Genomic DNA, 20241 nt, shown 5'->3' with positions numbered 1-20241 from the left:
CCCAAAACTCTAAATTAACCACTGGCAAAGGATACAACTTTTTAAACCTTGAAGAAGAAACAAAAGAAGTACCAGGCTTAAACCATTCTTTAGCAATGACATCAGAAATAACATCAGGAAATGGAAAAACCTCAGGAGTAGTCACAGGAGGTTTATAAACAGAATTTAAACATTTACTGGATTTATTATCAAGAGGACCAGACTCCTCAATATCCAAAGTTATTAACACTTCTTTTAACAAAGAACAAATATACTCAATCTTAAAAAGATAAGATTATTTATCAGTGTCAATGACTGAAGTAGGATCTTCTGAATCAGAGAGATCCTCATCAGAAGAGGATATATCAGTATGTTGTCAGTCATTACAAATTTCATCAGTAATATGAGAAGTTTTAAAATACCTTTTACATTTATTTAAAGGTGGTATAGCAGCCATAGCATTCTGTATCACATCAGCAATATAATTTTTCATATCAACAGGGATATAATGTACTTTAGATGTTGAAGGAACAACAGACACTGTACTAGCACTTATAGAAACCTTTTCTGCATTCAAAAGCTTATCATGACAACTGTTACATACTAAAGTTGGAGATATAATCTCAACTAGCTTAGAACAGATACACTTAGCTTTGGTAGAACTGTGTTCAGGCAGCATGGTTCCTACAGCGACTTCTGAGACAGGATCAGATTGAGACATCTTGTAAAATGTGAAAAAAGAAAAATAACATTAAACAAAAATATCTTATTTCCACATATAGCAGTTTTAGGAATGGGATAAAATGCAAATGCTAAAATAGACAAAAAAGCAAATAGCATAGCCCTCTGAGCATAAAAAAGGCAAGGAGCATTTTGGCGCCAAGAATGACGCACAACGCAAAAGGAAGTTGAGAAATTTTTTGGCACCAACAAACATCCGGAAATGACGCAACTCGCGTCATAACAAACGCAATTTTGCTCCAAACAACTTTGCGTCAACTAAGACACAGGAAATGACAAACTTGCGCCATGACAGACGCACATACACACCCAAAAAATTTCTTGTTCCAAGAACGATGCAATAAATAACAGCATTTTACGCCCTCGAGAGCATAATATGCACGCAAGTTTTTAAAGAAAAAACAAGTCAAATTAAAAAAAAAGAAAAGACTATATCCCAGGTAAGACAAACTTCCTAAACATGATTCCCATAACGAAACTGCTGGACTGCAAAGGGATATACACATAGACCTGACTCATGGCAAATATAAGTAAAATACATATATTTAAAACTTTATAATAATACATGAAGCACCAAACCATAGCTGAGAGTGTCTTAAAATAATGATACATACTTATAGCAGATAGCCAAACCAAGGGAAACCATAAAATCAATAGGCGATACTCTCTTCACATCCCTCTGACAAACACTGTACTCTGAGAGGAATTGGGTTTCAGAATGCTTAGAAGCACTTATCATAGAAGAAATCATAAAAATCAAGCACAAAATTACTTCACCACCTTCATAGGAGGCAAAGTTTGTAAAACTGAATTGTGGGTGTGGTGAGGGGTGTTTTTATAGGCATTTTGAAGTTTGGGAAACTTTTCCCCTCCTGGTAGGATTGTATATCCCATATGCCTCTAGCTCATGGACTTTTGCCAATTATATGAAAGAAATATCAGTGTTCTGCACTTTTATTTCTATCAGGAACTGAAATGCTCACAATTTCAGAATGGAATTACAGGAAAAAGTGACAAAATAAATAATTAAAGTATATTGGAGTTTTTGTTAATATATACAATTTATCATTTTCTATTACCATCTCAAAGTGTTTAAGGTCCTGGACTGTCTTTTGCCCTCTAAGATATGATGTATATAATAATAGAAACTACAGTCTACTTTCTGAAAATATCTATGGTAGCAACCTGTCTTAAAAAAAAAAAGCTCATCAGCCTATGATAAACATAAAAAAAGAAAATATGTTCAAAAAAAGTTATATTTTATACAATCAGCTGCATTTTTCTAACCATAAGTTTTGCTTATTATCGAAATGAGATTATACCAAAGTGCTGTACACTTATTTTTGATGAAGCGTCACTAAAATTTGAAAAATTACAATTACACTTTTCTGTACTTTGCTTTGGTATTCAGTTACTGTTTGTGCAGGCCTTACCATTTTAATTACTTTGGCAATTCTTCCAGCGCTTAAAACAATAGAGAAAAAAAAAACGAGAGAATGAAATAGAGCTTCCTTAACCTTCATTGTAGCTAAGAATAAAAGTTTAGTCTGTTTTATTAAACACATTCTTTCAAACGTTCTTAAGAAATTAAATTTTTCAAAATACTTAAGCCTGCAGCAGAATTTGCAATGTGTTCCAGGTACTGGAAAATAATTTACTCCTTGAATATCACTGGCTTTCATAAAGTATGGTAGCTAATAATTATTATATGGTAAGTTTATAGTAATGCTAAATATTAATTTTTGGCATAAAATCATTATGTTGCTGCGACAGCTACACTATTCAAGGTTTTGTTATAAATAAAATACATTAGGAGCACATTATTAAATGTAAGTTTGTCAGAATGTTTAGTCGTAAGCGGTCATAATTTTGGACTAGGATAATGCCTTTGATTTAACCGATTCCAATGCCAACCACTAAAAAAGCGGCAAATGAAGTTGTGTTTTTTATTATTAAGAAACAGGTAGAAAATTGATTTATTACAGTGCAATAAGAAAATAGATCTACAGTAGGTAGTTTTATAAGCTTTTCAAACATAATAAAGAGCCTACACTGTTATGTTTGTATGATAAAGAATAGTTCTTACTTAACATAATACATGAAGTGTTAAAGAATTATTTGATCTAATTGGGGAGTTCAAATTATTTTATTTTTTTTATAAAGTTTTTATTTAAGGTTTGATATAAGGCATACATACAGTATGGAAAAATGTAACATCTTAGCATTAATGGAATACATACAGCATGCGACAAAGCATTATAATTGACATTATGTATTCCTAAATAAAGGAGAAAAAGAAAAGAACATGATAAGCAGTTATTATGCCCAGTACTCTAACCACCTCCAAAATAAACAGTGAGGTCACTCTTGGACCTCCGCGCTAAATAAAACAAACTAGTGAAGGTGGATACCAACAAAGGAGACCACTTTTGGATCTCTAATGGAAAACAAACCTTATTTTTTGTTTTTACTGTAATACCTAACAATTGCTACACTCAGATATGCTAGATAACTTTAAAACCAATTAGCATAAATATCACTCAGGGCATAGCTAGAGGTATAATTGATAACTGTAGAAGGTCAAGGTAGGAATGCTACTAGACAAGATAGGGCTATATATTAAATTCAAAACACAGTACATATATATATACATGCTTAATATTCTATATATACACATTTGCATCAAACAATCACTATGAATAGCAAGTAATTAAAACTGCTGCTGTTTCTGACGTATCTTGCTTATCTTAGACAATTATGATTGTATTATTGCCATATAATATGCGCTAAATTATAGCATTAAGAGAGTAAGGTCGGTCAGCCTGATATAGGGGGAGATGATTATTATGCAGCTTATTGGCCACTATAGAACCATAGGAGATTAAGTCTATTCAGCCTGGTATATGGGGAGAAGGAATAGAAAGAGTTGCATTTTCTAACGTGTGACTCCTAGAAATAACGCCTCTAATTTGCATGAGGTAGTGTACGTGCAAAGAGGATTGAAAAACCGTGCAATCTATTTTACTCACATGTGGCATATAGGGCAATATATGGCAAAAAGGACTCTTTGAACCAAGTCTAATGCTGCAAACATCCTAATGCTAAGGGTCCAATTATTAGTCTAAGTTCAATGAATTACCCCTGATAACTGTGAATAACTAGCATGAGAACCACTATCAGACCGACCAGTGTAAACATATGAAAACAGTTCAAAATATAAAACCTACACAGTCTCAATAGAAATGGTTTTAGGAAGAATAAACTTTAAATGAAATCCAAGCTAATGATGATAAACAGAACCTAGAGTTAGGCAGAATACATACACATTATTAGATAGAGTGTCTCAGGCAAGTGCCAAAGTCCTGTATAGGGGAGACTTGTATAATGTCTATCATCTACTTGTTGTCGATGTCAGACAGAAATCATGGCAGGGTTAGTTAATTAGCCAACTCCGGTTTTGTGTCCCCTCATCACATAAAATCGTGGGCAGTCTTTAGCTTGGAGGAGGCTGTATGGCTCATCTAGTGGGGACAGTTTAGGTCTAATGTAAATCCCAATGCAGTAAACATCTTTCAAAATGTCAGACTGTGTCAGTAATACGCTGATTGCGCTACTAATGTTAGGGAAAGAGAGCTGGTTAGACTGTACCGCTCGGTAGCGTACTGGTACCGTCTCAGTTGTCAGCATGTCCTCTAGTTTACCCTCATGATGGTAGGGCTGTTCCGATATCTGGTCGACAGGAGCATCGCCATCAGGTCCCATAAGCGGGTGTAGGCCGGTAATCGGATCCAAGTGCGCAAAGCGCTCAGCCCCACAGACAGCCCCCAGCTCCGAGGTCTGAACACCGGTAAACCTCCCAGAATGTGATCGTCTAAGCCTCAGGTAACGATCGTGCAGTAGTGGAAGGATCCTCTCCTCGGACAATGAGTCCCCGATAGGGTCATAGGTTATTCCCTTCATTATGCAGATCCGCTCTGTCTGAGTCTGGTCCCCCTCTGCGACCATGTCATCCGATAGCCTATCACTAGTAGGGGAAAGGATTTGAGAGAGCTGCTGTTTGAGCATAGAGAAGTGGCTCTGAATCGCTTGTTGGAGCGACATCTCCCATCTGTCTAGTGCATCCATAGTTTTGCTGCGCACTTTACTTCTTAATAAAACTGGTTGATTTGTCTCAAAGAGTTGTTTCAGTCCGTTGTGAATTGTTAAGTCCTTACTGGTTACCCTCAGTCCCAGCTAAGCGGGTAGGGATTGGGAAATGATCAGCGTGTACCGCTGCTGGTCCTGTGTCTGCAGGATAATAGGGAGGGCTAGATGCAGGCTGAGGTCGTTAGAAGGCCTCCGCTACGCACCACATCTATTAGGTCTTCCGGGCTGAAATCTAGGTGAATAAATATATCTTTCTATTCAGTAGCTTCTGGACTGTAAAATATCGCTGAAAGATAATTCAGAATGTAAGATTTCAGAGCAGTAAATAGCGGTTTTATCTGCTCCTGTAGTCAGCCTTAAAGAAAAGCAGCCATCTTGGTTGCTGTTTCGACACGCCCCCCTCAAATTATTTTTTAATACTAAATTTTAACAAAAATAAATGAATAGGGGAAATCATTTGCACACCAATATTATTTGAAAAAAAAAAAAAAAACATTTCAGCTATAACTATGACGGATGATGTATCCATTTTTCTGTGTGATATATTCTGGCAAACAGCTTTGTTTTTCTTTGAAACACATATGAGGTTAAGATTGGAAAAGACACTTGGGGGTAGATTTAACAAGCAGCAATGCTGATTTCTACGCTCAAAGTTTCTGTCTCGCTGGAAACGTAAGAAGCAGCGGTCTCTGCTCCTTAACTTGTCTGCCACAGCAATCATCCTGATCCGATCAGTATGATTGACACCCCCTGCTAGCGGCCGATTAGCTGTGAATGTGCAGGGGCGGCATTGCACAAGCAACATCACATTTTTTTTTTAGTCCAATGTCCATTTAAATAACATACATTTTTATATGAAAGAGCTAAAGGTATAGTAAAGTCAAAATGAAACATAATTTGACTGAATATGGTATGAAATTTTAAACAACTTTTCAAAGTATTTCTTTAATCAATTTTGCTTAATTCTCTTGGTATCCATTGTTAAAGAGTAATCCTAGGTGAGCTAAGGAGTGTGCATGTGCCGTTAGCCATCTGGCAGCAGTGTTTGCCATAGACTGCTAAAGACATCTGCACACTTCTGAGCTCCTATCAGCCTACAGCCTACCTAGGTTTATGCTTCAACAAAGGACAACAAGAGAACAAAACAAATTTGATAATAAAAGTAAATTGGAAAGTTATTTAAACTTACAAGCTCTATTTGAATTATGAATGTTTCATTTTTACTTTAATGTCCCTTTAATTTACTGAAGTTCAAATGATTATGTGAAAATATTAAACATGGTATTTTATTTCTCCAAAAAATAGACAGATTGAGTTGCAGAAGAGACAGGGATTAGAACTGTGCAATTTAATAAGGTTCTGTGTTCATAGTTTGAGCCAATGCCATTAAACTAAGGGTTTAAATACACAGATTGCAGCTCCATTGGTCTTGGCAAGGTAGGACTTGCATATGGGATAATGGGAAAATAGACTATGTAAATTCTGTAATATCCTTTCTGCTTTGGGCCCACAACCCTCTCTTTCTTGTTGCCCCTCTGACAAATATATCAGCAAAAATTCACGGTTTAAATTACATAATTATGTGCCCTTAGAAACCGGGGATTAGTGGCATTTGGGTGTACAGATTAGGTAAAGTTTAGCTCCTCTTTCAATGCATTTGGGCATATGGAAGTTAAATTCCAGCTTTGTATGTTTTAATAAGGGATTACATATTTGCACCGTTTGGTACATTTGCATTATGGCTGCCAGCTGCCAACCACAAAAATACTGGGCAATCTCTAAGTGACTCAGAAAGATGGTAGCTGGGGTCACACAATTCTTCCCACTCATACATTCCTTCTGAGAAAGCTCACTATGGGATAAAGCTGTATAAGCTATGCGAGAGCTCTAGTGGATACACCTATCGTTTTAGGGTATACACTGGCAAGGATTCTGTTCTAGCACCCCCTGACTGTCCCTCCTCCCTTGCTGCCAGTGAAAAAATAATGTGGGACTTACTCCACCCAATATTTAATAAAGGTTACCATGTATATGTGGATAACTTTTACACTGGTGTGCCATTATTTAAATTGCTATATAGCAAGGGCACTGTTGCATGTGGCACAATCCGTGCCAATCACAAAGGCTTTCCGACTCACATGTTCAGAAAGCAAAAGAGAGGAGAGACCTCAGCTTTGTGCTCTGATGAGCTGCTAGCTGTGAAATTCACTGTCATATCTTCCTGTAATTTGCCTGACAGTTACCTTCTTAAAACTTAATTTTGCTTTCAATTGACATATTTATCCTTGTCTAAGCAGTAACTGTTGTTACGCCCCCTTTTCCTCTCTATAAAATATCAATTCACACATGTAACTTTGCTTGGTAATTCTACCTACCTAGGACACCACAAGCCTATCCAGTTCAAGGATTCTATTGAGGTATGTCATTTTTTCTCTGAACCGTTCCGCTCTTTCTACTCTACACGCAACTTCCTTCTCTGCAGCTGTGATGTCACACGCCATTGCAGATCCGGCTGATTCCAAACCTGTGTACAAGCTACAAACTATCGGCCTGCTTTCGGTTACAGATCATTCCGGAAAACTCATCTTGTTGAAACTAAGTAAGTTGCAACCTAACCCCTAAATTACGAGTTTGGCGTTAGCCTTAAAAAGCATCGTTGAGAGGTCCCAACGCTGCTTTCTATCGCCCGCTGGTATTACGAGTCAGACAGGAAAGGGTCTACCGCTCACTTTTCTTCCGCGACTCAAGGCTACCGCAAATCCCCTTACGTCAGTTGTGTATCCTATCTTTTCTGTGGGATTTGCCTAACGCTGGTATTACGAGTCTTGGAAGAAGTGATCGGTAGACCCTCTCCTGGCAAGACTTCTACCGCATTTAAAAGTCAGTAGTTAAGAGTTTTATGGGCTAACGCCGGAACATAAAACTCTTAACTAAAGTGCTAACAAGTACACTAACACCCATAAACTACCTATTAACCGAGGCCCCCACATCGCAAACACTATAATAAATATTTTTAACACCTAATCTGCAGACCAGACTCTGCCACCACCTACATTATACTTATGAACCCCTAATCTGCTGCCCCCAACATCGGCGACACCTACATTATAGTTATTAACCCCTAATCTGCCGTCGCAACCTAACTACACTTATTAACCCCTAATCTGCCGACCGGACATCGCCGCCACTTTAATAAATGTATTAACCCCTAAACCGCCGCACTCCCGCCTCGCAAACACTAGTTAATTTTTTTTAACCCCTAATCTGTCTGCCCTAACATCGCCTACACCTACTTACATTTATTAACCCCTAATCTGCCACCCCCAACGTCGCCGCTACTATAATAAAGTTATTAACCCATAAACCTAAGTCTAACCCTAACATCCCCCTAATTTAAATATAATTTAAAATACATTTAAATAAAATAACTACAATTAAATAAATTATTCCTATTTAAAACTAAATACTTACCTGTAAAATAAACCATAAGATAGCTACAATATAACTAATAGTCACATTGTAGCTATCTTATGATTTATTTTTATTTTACTGGCAACTTTGTATTTATTTTAACTAGGTACAATAGTTATTAAATAGTTAAAATAAGTACAAATTTACCTGTAAAATAAATCCTAACCTAAGTTACAATTACACCTAACACTACATTATCATTAAATTAATTACATAAAATACCTACAATTAATTACAATTAAATTCAATAAACTAAATTACAAAAAAACCAAAACACTAAATTACGAAAAAAAATAAACATTAAATTACAGAAAATAAAAAAAATTACAAGAAGTTTAAACTAATTACACCTAATCTAAGCCCCCTAATAAAATAAAAAAGCCCCCCAAAATAATAAAAAGCCCTACCCTATACTAAATTACAAATAGCCCTTAAAAGGGCCTTTTGCGGGGCATTGCCCCAAAGTAATCAGCTCTTTTACCTGTAAAAAAAATAATACAATACCCCCCCAACATTACAACCCACCACCCACACACCCCTACTCTAAAACCCACCCAATACCCACTTAAAAAAACCTAACACTACCCCATTGAAGATCACCCTACCTTGAGCCGTCTTCACCCAGCCGGGAACCAGTGGTCATCCAATCCATCCAGAAGTCTTCATCCGATGGGCCAGAAGAGGACATCCAGACTGGCAGAAGTCTTCATCCTATCCGGGCAGAAGAGGACATCCGGACTGGGAGAAGGCTTCATCCAAGCGGCATCTTCTATCTTCATCCATCCGACGAGGAACTGCTCCATCTTGAAGACCTCCTGCACGGAACATCCTTCTAGGCCGACGACTAACGACGAATGAATATTCCTTTAAAATGATGTCATCCAAGATGGCGTCCCTCGAATTCCGATTGGCTGATAGGATTCTATCAGCCAATCGGAATTAAGGTAGGAAAAATCCGATTGGTTGATGCTATCAGCCAATCGGATTGAAGTTCAATCAGATTGGCTGATTGAATAATTGACTGTTATAAGGGGCTATTGGGTGGGTTTTAGAGTAGGGGTGTGTGAGTGGTGGGTTGTAATGTTGGGGGGTATTGTATTCTTTTTTTTACAGGTAAAAGAGCTGATTACTTTGGGGCAATGCCCTGCAAAAGGCCCTTTTAAGGGCTATTTGTAATTTAGTATAGGGTAGGGCTTTTTATTATTTTGGGGGGCTTTTTATTTTATTAGGGGGCTTAGATTAGGTGTAATTAGTTTAAACTTCTTGTAATTTTTTTTATTTTCTGTAATTTAGTGTTTATTTTTTTCGTAATTTAGTTTATTGAATTTAATTGTAATTAATTGTAGGTAGTTTATGTAATTAATTTAATGATAGTGTAGTGTTAGGTGTAATTGTAACTTAGGTTAGGATTTATTTTACAGGTAAATTTGTACTTATTTTTGCTAGGTAGCTATTAAATAGTTAATAACTATTTAATAACTATTGTACCTAGTTAAAATAAAAACAAAATTGCCAGTAAAATAAAAAATAAATCATAAAATAGCTACAATGTAACTATTAGTTATATTGTAGCTATCTTATGGTTTATTTTACAGGTAAGTATTTAGTTTTAAATAGGAATAATTTATTTAATTGAAGTTATTTTATTTAGACGTATTTAAATTATATTTAAATTAGGGTTAGGTTTAAGGGTTAATAACTTTATTAGAGTAGTGGCGACGTTGGGGGTGGCAGATTAGGGGTTAATAAAAATTAACTAGTGTTTGTGAGGCAGGAGTGCGGTGGTTTAGGGGTTAATACATTTATTAAAGTGGTGGCGATGTCCGGCAGATTAGGGGTTAATAAGTGTAGTTAGGTTGCGGCGACGTTGGGGCGGCAGATTAGGGGTTAATAACTATAATGTAGGTGTTGGCGATGTTGGGGGCAGCAGATTAGGGGTTCATAAGTATAATGTAGGTGGTGGCGGAGTCCGGAGCGGCAGATTAGGGGTTAATAGTATAATGCAGGTGGCGACGATGTGGGGGGTGGCAGATTAGGGGTTAATAAGTGTAATATTAGGGGTGTTTAGACTCGGGGTTCATGTTAGGGTGTTAGGTGCAGACATATTTTTTATTTCCCCATAGGAAACAATGGGACTGCGTTAGAAGCTGGACGCTGCTTTTTTGCAGGTGTTAGGTTTTTTTCAAGCCAACTCAGCCCCATTGTTTCCTATGGGGAAATCGTGCACGAGTACTTTTAGCCATCTTACCGCTACCGTAAGCAACGCTGGTTCTGAGGCGAGATGTGGAGCTAAATTCTGCTCTACGCTCACCTTTTTGCGGCTAACGCCAGGTTTAAAAAAAACTGTAATACCAGCATTGGCTTAAGGTAGCAGTTAAAAAAAAAGGAGCGTTAGAGCCGAAAGCCAAAAACTTGTAATCTAGCCGTAAAATTGTTACATCTGTAGCTCATTTAGCCTAAAGGAACTGTATTTACAATTATAACGAAAGTCAGTTATTATGTATACTATCACTCGTTTTGCTCATTTACCTCTCAGCACAACTATTAAAATACTCAGCAACAGTTCTTATTCTATTTCAGAAGACCAATTTTTGCGTACGAATGTTCTTATCTTTTATGCAATATCTATATCCTATGTATATTTTTCCTTACCTTGTTCAACTTCTAAATTTGGATGTTGCAAGGTCTCTTATGATAATAGGTTGGGTTCTAACAAGCAAACGTCTCGGTGATACTGGTTTCATGAGATTTCATGTGTGTGGATTTAATCCTACCTTATAGTAACTGTTTGGCTACCTATTCAATACAGAGTCATGTTAACACCCGGCTAACTACCGTACCCAATATCCCTCTGTATTTAAGGGAGGCTTTCAAACATCCTCTCAATTAGATCTGCAGTTGTGGTTCAAACATTAAAACTAGACCTATCACTTTATTCCAGGATATTGAGTCTTGACATTCACAGACAAGAAGGATGTGCATCTTCTCACAAATATACATGATGAGAGCACATCACCTGTTTATGTCAGGGGGCCGAGCACTCCAACTATGAAACCCATATGTGTCCTGGATTACAATCAGCATATTGGAGGGGTAGATAAGACTGACCAGATGCTTGAACCATACTCTGCTTCTCGCAAAGCATATACATGGTACAAGAAACTGGCAGTCCACTTGATAAAATTGTCAATGCTTGATGCATTTGTCCTGTATCAGGCTACCCAGGAAGAGGGCTACATTTCCTGAAATTTCAGGAATCTATTATTAAAAGCCTTTCTCTCGACATGGAATATTCCAGTAACTAGGCCAAGTGAGGAGAATGCAAGGTTGCATGGCCGTCACTTTGCTGCGTATATACCAGCTACTGAGAATAAAAAACTTTCCCTAGTAGAAGGTGTAGAGTGTGCTTTCAGCATGGACGTCGTAAAGAAACCCATTACTACTGTCCAGACTGCTATGCATGCCAGAATGCTTCCGTATTTATCATACTATGGTAACATACTAGCTGCATACCCTCACAACCCCAGGAGGCTCTGAAATGCAGATACATGTCCCTGGTTGAGACTTGCGCCTGACCAGCCCATTGCCCTGGTTGAGGCTTACGCCTGACCAGCCCAGTGCCCTGGTTGAAGCTTTTGCCTGACCAGCCCAGTGCCCTGGTTGAGGCTTACTCCTGACCAACCCAGTACCCTGGTTGAGGCTTACGCCTGACCAGCCCAGTACCCTGGTTGAGGCTTACGCCTGACCAGCACAGTGCCCTGGTTGAGGCTTACCCCTGGCTAGCCCAGTGATTGAGTTGCCCCTAGAAAAAGGTACGTATGAAGGGAGATATGAAAGGTATGTGACTGGCCAGTGGTAGGGTTGTGTTTCGGTGAGTGAATAAAGATACAAAAGGTGTGTGTATGGTTAGTAGTAAGTATTAAAGTCTTGATGTATGTAGGGGTGGCTGTTTCTTTGAGTGAATCAGACATGAAAGGTGTGTGAATGGTCAGTAGCAAGGGTTGAAGCCTTGATGTGGCGTTACTGCTCAAATGGGTATCCATGTGCTAATTCAACCAGTGTGAGTGCCTGTAATGCTTGTGTGGGTAATGCAAAAGAGTGTTATATTTTTAAACATAAAATAAAATAATTTAGAATTAGGTTAGTCAATTAATGAGGTAGATAAAACTGTTTTACTGGCCATTCCCCTTGACGCATAAAATGAGGGGCTGCATGTATTGCTAGTACAAATTTGGAGTGCGTAAGACATAAATGAACATGTCACTTTGCTTAGAAAAAAATATTTTCTAAGCAAAGCACCATATTCCATGAATATTTGCGCACTCCACTTCTGTGCTAGATGTACATATAGCCCCTCATTTGATGCGTCAGGGTGTGTACTTTCTACTTTATGTACCCTAATTTAACTTCCCAGGTGGCTAGAGCTGTTTATGTGCAGATATGGCAAACTTGAAAATCTTATTTAAAATTGTCTTTAAAAATGTAGGGGCGATGTCTGCAGTTTAATAGCTGTAGCCACCTGGGAATTTAAGATACAGGGTGGTAGTTATCAACGCGTCTACTTTACCTGCCTTCACCGGCCCAATACGCCCGCCTAAGCTCGCCTCACATCGCCGCCGTGGACCTGCAAAAATTTGCCTAAGTTATCAAAAAAGCTGTCAAAAAGCCACGAACCAAGTACGGGGCGATGAGCAGCGGATTGTGATAGTTATCACTCATCCGATCTCGCTGCTCTTCGGCTTTTTTACAGCTTTCTTGCTAGCCTGTCACTAAGCACCCACACTAACTACACTGTTCTACCCCCTATACCGGCGCCCCCGGAGCCCCCTGCAACTAAATAAAGTTAGTAACCCCTAAACTCTTATAAATGTATTAACCCCTAAACCGCCACTCCCGGACACCGCCGCAACCTACATTATACCTAGTAGCCCCTATCCTGCCCCCCCTATACCGTCGCCCTCTATAATAAAGTTATTAACCCCTATCCTGCTGATCCCGCACATCGCCGCAACTAAATAGTTTAACCCCTAAACCGCCGCTCCCTGACCCCGCCGCAACCTATATTAAATTTATTAACCCCTATCCTGCCCCCCTACACCGTCGCCACTGTAATAAAATTATTAACCCCTAAACCTAAGTCTAACTCTAACCCTAACACCCCCTAACTTAAATATTAATTAAATAAATCTAAATAATATTTCTATTATGAACTAAATTAATCCTATTTAAAACGAAATACCTTTAAAATAAACCCTAATATAGCTACAATATAAATAATAATTATATTGTAGCTATGTTGGGATTTATTTTTATTTTACAGGTAACTTTCAATTTATTTTAACTAGGTACAATAGCTATTAAATAGTTATTAACTATTTAATAGCTACCTAGCTAAAATAAAGAGAAATTTACCTGTAAAATAAAAACTAACCTAAGTTACAATTACACCTAACACTACACTATACTTTAATAAAATAAACCCTAAGATAGATACAATATAATTAATAATTACATTGTAACTATCTTAAGATTTATATTTATTTTACAGGTAACTTTGTATTTATTTTAGCTAGCTAGAATAGTTATTAAATAGTTATTAACTATTTAATAACTACCTAGCTAAAAGAAATACAAAATTACCTGTAAAATAAATCCTAACCTAAGTTACAATTAAACCTAACACTACACTATCATTACATTAATTAAATAAATTACCTACAAATAACTACAATTAAATACAATTACATAAACTAACTAAAGAACAAAAAATAAAAAAAGCTAAGTTACAAAAAATAAAAAAAGCTAAGTTAGAAAAAATAAAAAAAATAAGTTACAAACATTTTTAAAATATTACAACAATTTTAAGCTACTTACACCTAATCTAAGCCCCCTAATAAAATAACAAAGCATCCCAAAATAAAAAAGGCCCTACCCTATTCTAAATTAAAAAAGTTCAAAGCTCTTTTACCTTACCAGCCCTTAAAAGGGCCTTTCGTGGGGCATGCCCCAAAGAATTCAGCTCTTTTGCCTGTAAAAGAAAAATACAACCCCCCCAACATTAAAATCCACCACCCACATACCCCTAATCTAACCCAAACCCCCCTTAAAATAACCTAACACTAATCCCCTGAAGATCATCCTACCTTGAGTCGTCTTCACTCAGCCGAGCAGCGATGGAACCGAAGAGGAGATCCGGAGCGGCAGAAGTTATCCTCCAAAGGGCGCTGAAGAAATCTTCCATCCAATGAAGTGATACTCCAGTCGGCACTGAAGAAGTCTTCTATCCGGGCAATGTCATCTTCCAAGCGGGGTCTTCAATCTTCATCCCGCCGACGCGGAACATCCTTCTTTCCCGACGGACTACCGACGAATGAAGGCTCCTTTAAGGGACGTCATCCAAGATGGCGTCCCTTCAATTCCGATTGGCTGATAGGATTCTATCAGCAAATCGGAATTAAGGTAGGAAAAATCTGATTGGCTGATTGAATCAGCCAATCAGATTCAAGTTCAATCCGATTGGCTGATCCAATCAGCCAATCAGATTGAGCTCGCATTCTATTGGCTGTTCCGATCAAAAAGAGCAGTTTTCTTTGGGGCATGCCCCACAAAAGGCCCTTTTAAGGGCTGGTAAGGTAAAAGAGCTTTGAACTTTTTTAATGTAGAATAGGGTAGGGAATTTTTTTATTTTGGGGGGCTTTGTTATTTTATTAGGGGGCTTAGATTAGATGTAATTAGCTTAAAATTGTTGTAACCTATTTTTTTTTTTTTTGTAACTTAGCTTTTTTTTATTTTTTGTACTTTAGTTAGTTTATGTAATTGTATTTAATTGTAGTTATTTGTAGTTAATTTATTTAATGATAGTGAAATGTTAGGTTTAATTGTAACTTAGGTTAGGATTTATTTTACAGGTAATTTTGTATTTCTTTTAGCTAGGTAGTTATTAAATAGTTAATAACTATTTAATAACTATTCTAACTAGCTAAAATAAATACAAAGTTACCTGTAAAATAAATATAATTCCTAAAATAGCTACAATGTAATTATTAATTACATTGTAGCTATCTTAGGGTTTATTTTACAGGTAAGTATTTAGTTTTAAATAGGAATAATTTATTAAAGTATAGTGTAGTGTTAGGTGTAATTGCAACTTAGGTTAGTTTTTATTTTACAGGTAAATTTCTCTTTATTTTAGCTAGGTAGCTATTAAATAGTTAATAACTATTTAATAGCTATTGTACCTAGTTAAAATAAATTGAAAGTTACCTGTAAAATAAAAATAAATCCTAAGATAGCTACAATATAATTATTATTTATATTGTAGCTATATTAGAGTTTATTTTAAAGGTAAGTATTTAGTTTTAAATAGGATTCATTTAGTTAATAATAGAAATATTATTTCGATTTATTTAATTAATATTTAAGTCAGGGGGGTGTTAGGGTTAGTGTTAGACTTAGGTTTAGGGGTTAATAAATTTATTACAGTGGCGGCGGTGTAGTGGGGGGCAGGATAGGGGTTAATAAATGTATTATAAGTGGCGACGGTGTAGGGGGGGCAGATTAGGGTTTAATACATTTAATATAGGTTGCGGCAGGGTCCGGGAGCGGTGGTTTAGGGGTTAAACTATTCATTTAGTTGCGGCGAGGTGCGGGATCAGCAGGATAGGGGTTAATAACTTTATTATAGAGGGCGGCGGTATGGGGGGGCAGGATAGGGGTTACTAGGTATAATATAGGTTGCGGCGGTGTCCGGGAGCGGCGGTTTAGGGGTTAATACATTTATTTAGTTGCGGCGGTGTAGGGGGGGACAGCTTAGGGGTGTTTAGACTCGGGGTACATGTTAGGGTGTTAGGTGTAGACAGCTCCCATAGAAATCAATGGGATGTCTGGAAGCAGCGAACTTGTACTTTCGCTATGGTCAGACTCCCATTGATTCCTATGGGATCCGCCGCCTCCAGGGCGGCGGATTGAAAACCAGGTACGCTGGGCCAGAAAAGTGCTGAGCGTACCTGCTAGTTTTTTGATAACTAGCAAAAGTAGTCAGATTGTGCCGCACTTGTGTAAGAATCGATCTGTGTCGGACTGAGTCCGGCGGATCGAAGCTTACGTCACAAAATTCTACTTTTGCCGGTCTCTAGCCTTTGATAACTAAGGCGAATCAGCCTCACCACAAATACACTGCGGAATTCCAGCGTATTTGAGGTTAACTCCTTGATAACTAGGCCCCAGTATACAAGGTAGACAGTTTTAGAAAGTACACCCCTTGGTGCATCAAATTAGGGGCTGCATGTATTGCTAGAAGAAATTTGGAGTGTGTAAGACATAAATGAACATGTCACTTTGCTTTGAAAAATATTAGACAGCTGTAGCCACCTGGGAATTTAAGATACAGTATACAAGATACACAGTTTTGGGAAGTACACCCCTTGGCACATCAAATGAGAGGCTGCATGTATTGTTAGCACAAATTTGGAGTGTGTAAGATATAAATTAACATGCTGCTTTGTTTATTTTTTATTTTTTTACAAGTGTGATATTCGCTTATTTGTTGCACACTTCAGATATGTGATACAAATACAAATAAGACCTCATTTAATGCAGCTGGGGCTGTAGTTTCTAAAAATATATAGTTTTGTTGTCATATCTTAATTTCCCAGGCAGCTAGAGCTGTTTAATTGCTGGCAACAATACATTAAATTTAAAGATGCTTTTTGTTAAGGTCTATCAAATTGACATGTCGGCAATAAAACAGTAGAAAAACACAGTGAACTGTTCTAAATTTCTGCTTATTTTAGACAGGTTACCTACTGCAAATATTTAGCAACACAGGTTTTGGTGATAGAGTTTAGAAAAATAAAAATACAAAACTAATTTTTATTGATTGTGGAGTACAAAAATACACTTTTTTTCATATTTTATGCTTTATTTTTAAAACCTGTTGAGCCATACACATATAATAATGGTATATTTGGAATCTGCTAGGTATGCTGAAAAAAAAAATATAGTTTGTATAGTTTATTCACACAAACTTTACTTCTTAAAGTGTTTAAACGTGAACTGCAACAAAAAGCTCAAAACTAGCTTAGCACCCAGGTAGGAAATGGTTTTAGCAGCCAAAGGGTTAAAGGGCCTCTGTTCAGTATGCTTTGCCCTTGCGTTGTCTCAGACCTGTTTGTGAGTTCCTGTGTTCCAGTTCCTGTGTATTACCTGGCTGTCTGACGTCCCTTCTGGTTCCTGATCCCTAGCTTGTTTATGACTCTTCTCTTCTCCTTGTTCTTTGTACTTTTCTTCCTTGGTCAAACCTATCACAGACATGACCCGTAAAGAGAATGATCCACTCCATTGGTCACCTACTGTCATTAAGGCCTTTGATAGTCTTAAGACTGCCTTTGCTGACGCTCCAGTTCTGGCTCAACCTAACCCTATCCTGCCTTTCGCTCTTGAGGTTGATGCGTCTGAGACTGGAGTAGGTTCCCTCTTGTCAGGAACAAGTCAGGAACAATCAGGAACAATCCCTGGCTTGTTCCTGACTCTTCTCTTCACCTTGTTCTTTGTACTTTTCTTCCTTGGTCAAACCTATCACAGACATGACCTGTAAAAAGAATGATCCACTCCATTGGTCACCTACTGCCATTAAGGCCTTTGATAGTCTTAAGACTGCCTTTGCTGCTGCTCCAGTTCTGGCTCATCCTAACCCTGTCCTGCCTTTTGTTATTGAGGTTGATGCGTCTGAGACTGGAGTAGGTTCCCTCTTGTCTCAACATCCTATGCCTGACGGTCCCTTGCATCCATGCAGTTTATTCTCTAAGAAATTGTCTCCAGCGGAGTGCAATTATAAAATTGGCGACAGGGAATTACTGGCCATAATTTTGGCACTCAACGAATGGATTACTCTTCTTGAAGGTAATAGCGTACCAGTGCTCATTCTTACTGACCACAAGAATTTAACTTATCTATCCGAAGCAAAACGTTTGTTGCCCCAACAGGCTAGATGGGCACTATGAAGAAGGAGACACAGAGACGCCAATATGGATTCTAGGATGAAGGAGACACAGAGGCGCCAATATGTTGATGGGCACTATTTTTGTCTCGGTTATATTATGTAGTCTCCTACCTGTCTGGTAGTAAGAATGTTAGGGCTGATGCCCCTCTCGACAATTTTTGCCTCTGTCCAAGGAGGAGTCTGTACCTACTCCAGTTATACCTCCTGACCATATTTTGGCTACCATACATACTAATTTTACTTCTACCTTGTGGGAGGAGATCCTGGCTGCACAAACCAATGCACCTTCTGAGAAACCTAGTGGTAAGTGTTTTGTTCCTGAGAATCTTCGAACTAAACTTTTGCACACTTACAAGTATCCAAGAGCTGCAGGTCACCCGGGCAAGAACCAAATGATTTGGTCTGTCACTCGACAATTCTGGTGGCCAGGTCTTTGTTCTGATGTTGCTGAGTATGTTGCCTCCTGCTAAGCCTGTGCACAGACAGAATAAGACTCCTCAACGTATTCCTGTGGGTCTTCTTCAACATATTGCTAATGGTGAGCATCCTTGTACACATCTTTCCATGGACTTCATTGTCGAGCTCCCTGTTTCCAATGGCAATGCTGTTATCCTAATGATGGTTGACCATTCTAAAATGTCACATTGCATTCCCTTGAAGAAGCTGCCTACCGCTCAGGAGCTTGCTTCAATCTATGCCCAGGAGGTCTTCCGTTTACATGCGTTACCCAAGGAGATAGTCTTGGACCAGAGTAGCCGGCTTGTCTGCAGATTTTGGCGTTCCTTTTGTGCTCAAATGGGGATCCAGCTTTCCTTCTCCTCTGCATATCACTATCAATCCAATGAGGCTGCAGAACGGTCTAATCAAGCTCTGGAACAGTTCCTCCGTTGCTATGTCTCAGATCATCACAATAATTGGTCTGAACTGTTACCTTGGGCAGAGTCCACTCATAATAGTGCTATTAATGCTTCCTCCCAGTTATCCCCGTTCATGGTGAATTATGGGTTTCAACCATCCTTGTTGCCCAATTCATTCGTGTCTCAGGGTATTCCGGCTTTGGAGGAGCATCTCCGGCAACTCCGTTCCACGCGGGTGCAGATTCAGGATTGCCTTCATCATTCTATGAAGCGCCAAAAGTTCCAGGCTGATCGTAGGCATCTGCCCACGCCTTCCTACCAGGTTGGTAAGAGGGTTTGGCTGTCCTCCCGCAACTTGAACCTTCGTGTGCCTTCCAATAAACTGGCTTCCGGTTATGTTGGTCCTTTTCTAATACTCCAATGGGTCAATCCAGTGGCCTACACTCTTGACCTTCCTCCTGCAATGCGCATCTCCAATGTTTTTCATGTCTCCCTTTTGAAACCATTGGTTTGTAATCGGTTTACCACTGTGTTGCCTCATCCCCGTCCTATCTCTGTTCACAATCATGAAGAATATGAGGTCAGCAGCATTATTGACTCTCGTATGTTATTATTATTATTGACTCTCGTATGCCGCATATAGTATTTGGTTCAGTGGAGGGGCTACGGTCTGGAGGAGCGTTGATGGGTTCCATCCTCTGATGTTCATGTTCCCGCCCTCCTCTGTGCCTTCCATGGCCATTCCCCAATAAGCCTTTTGTCCTCCCGCGGGGGTAGGGGTCATTGAGGGGAGGGTACTGTCAGGGTTTTTTCACTGCTTTGTTTGCCATGTGCTGCTGGCAGCCATTTCACTCACCTCTCTTACTGAATCTGGTGCAGAATGTGTGATGCTGCTCATTTCCTGCATGCCCTCTTATGGCCAAACTGGTGAACATCATCCGTGTGAGACAGGTTGCAGTCTCAGAATTGTGATATCATGACTTATTATTTAAAGGGCCTCTGTTCAGTATGCTTTGCCCTTGCGTTGTCTCAGACCCGTTTGTGAGT

Source organism: Bombina bombina, chromosome 3, assembly GCF_027579735.1.
Source record: "Bombina bombina isolate aBomBom1 chromosome 3, aBomBom1.pri, whole genome shotgun sequence".
Classification (NCBI taxonomy): Eukaryota; Metazoa; Chordata; class Amphibia; order Anura; family Bombinatoridae; genus Bombina; species Bombina bombina.
This window is presented reverse-complemented; position numbering follows the sequence as displayed.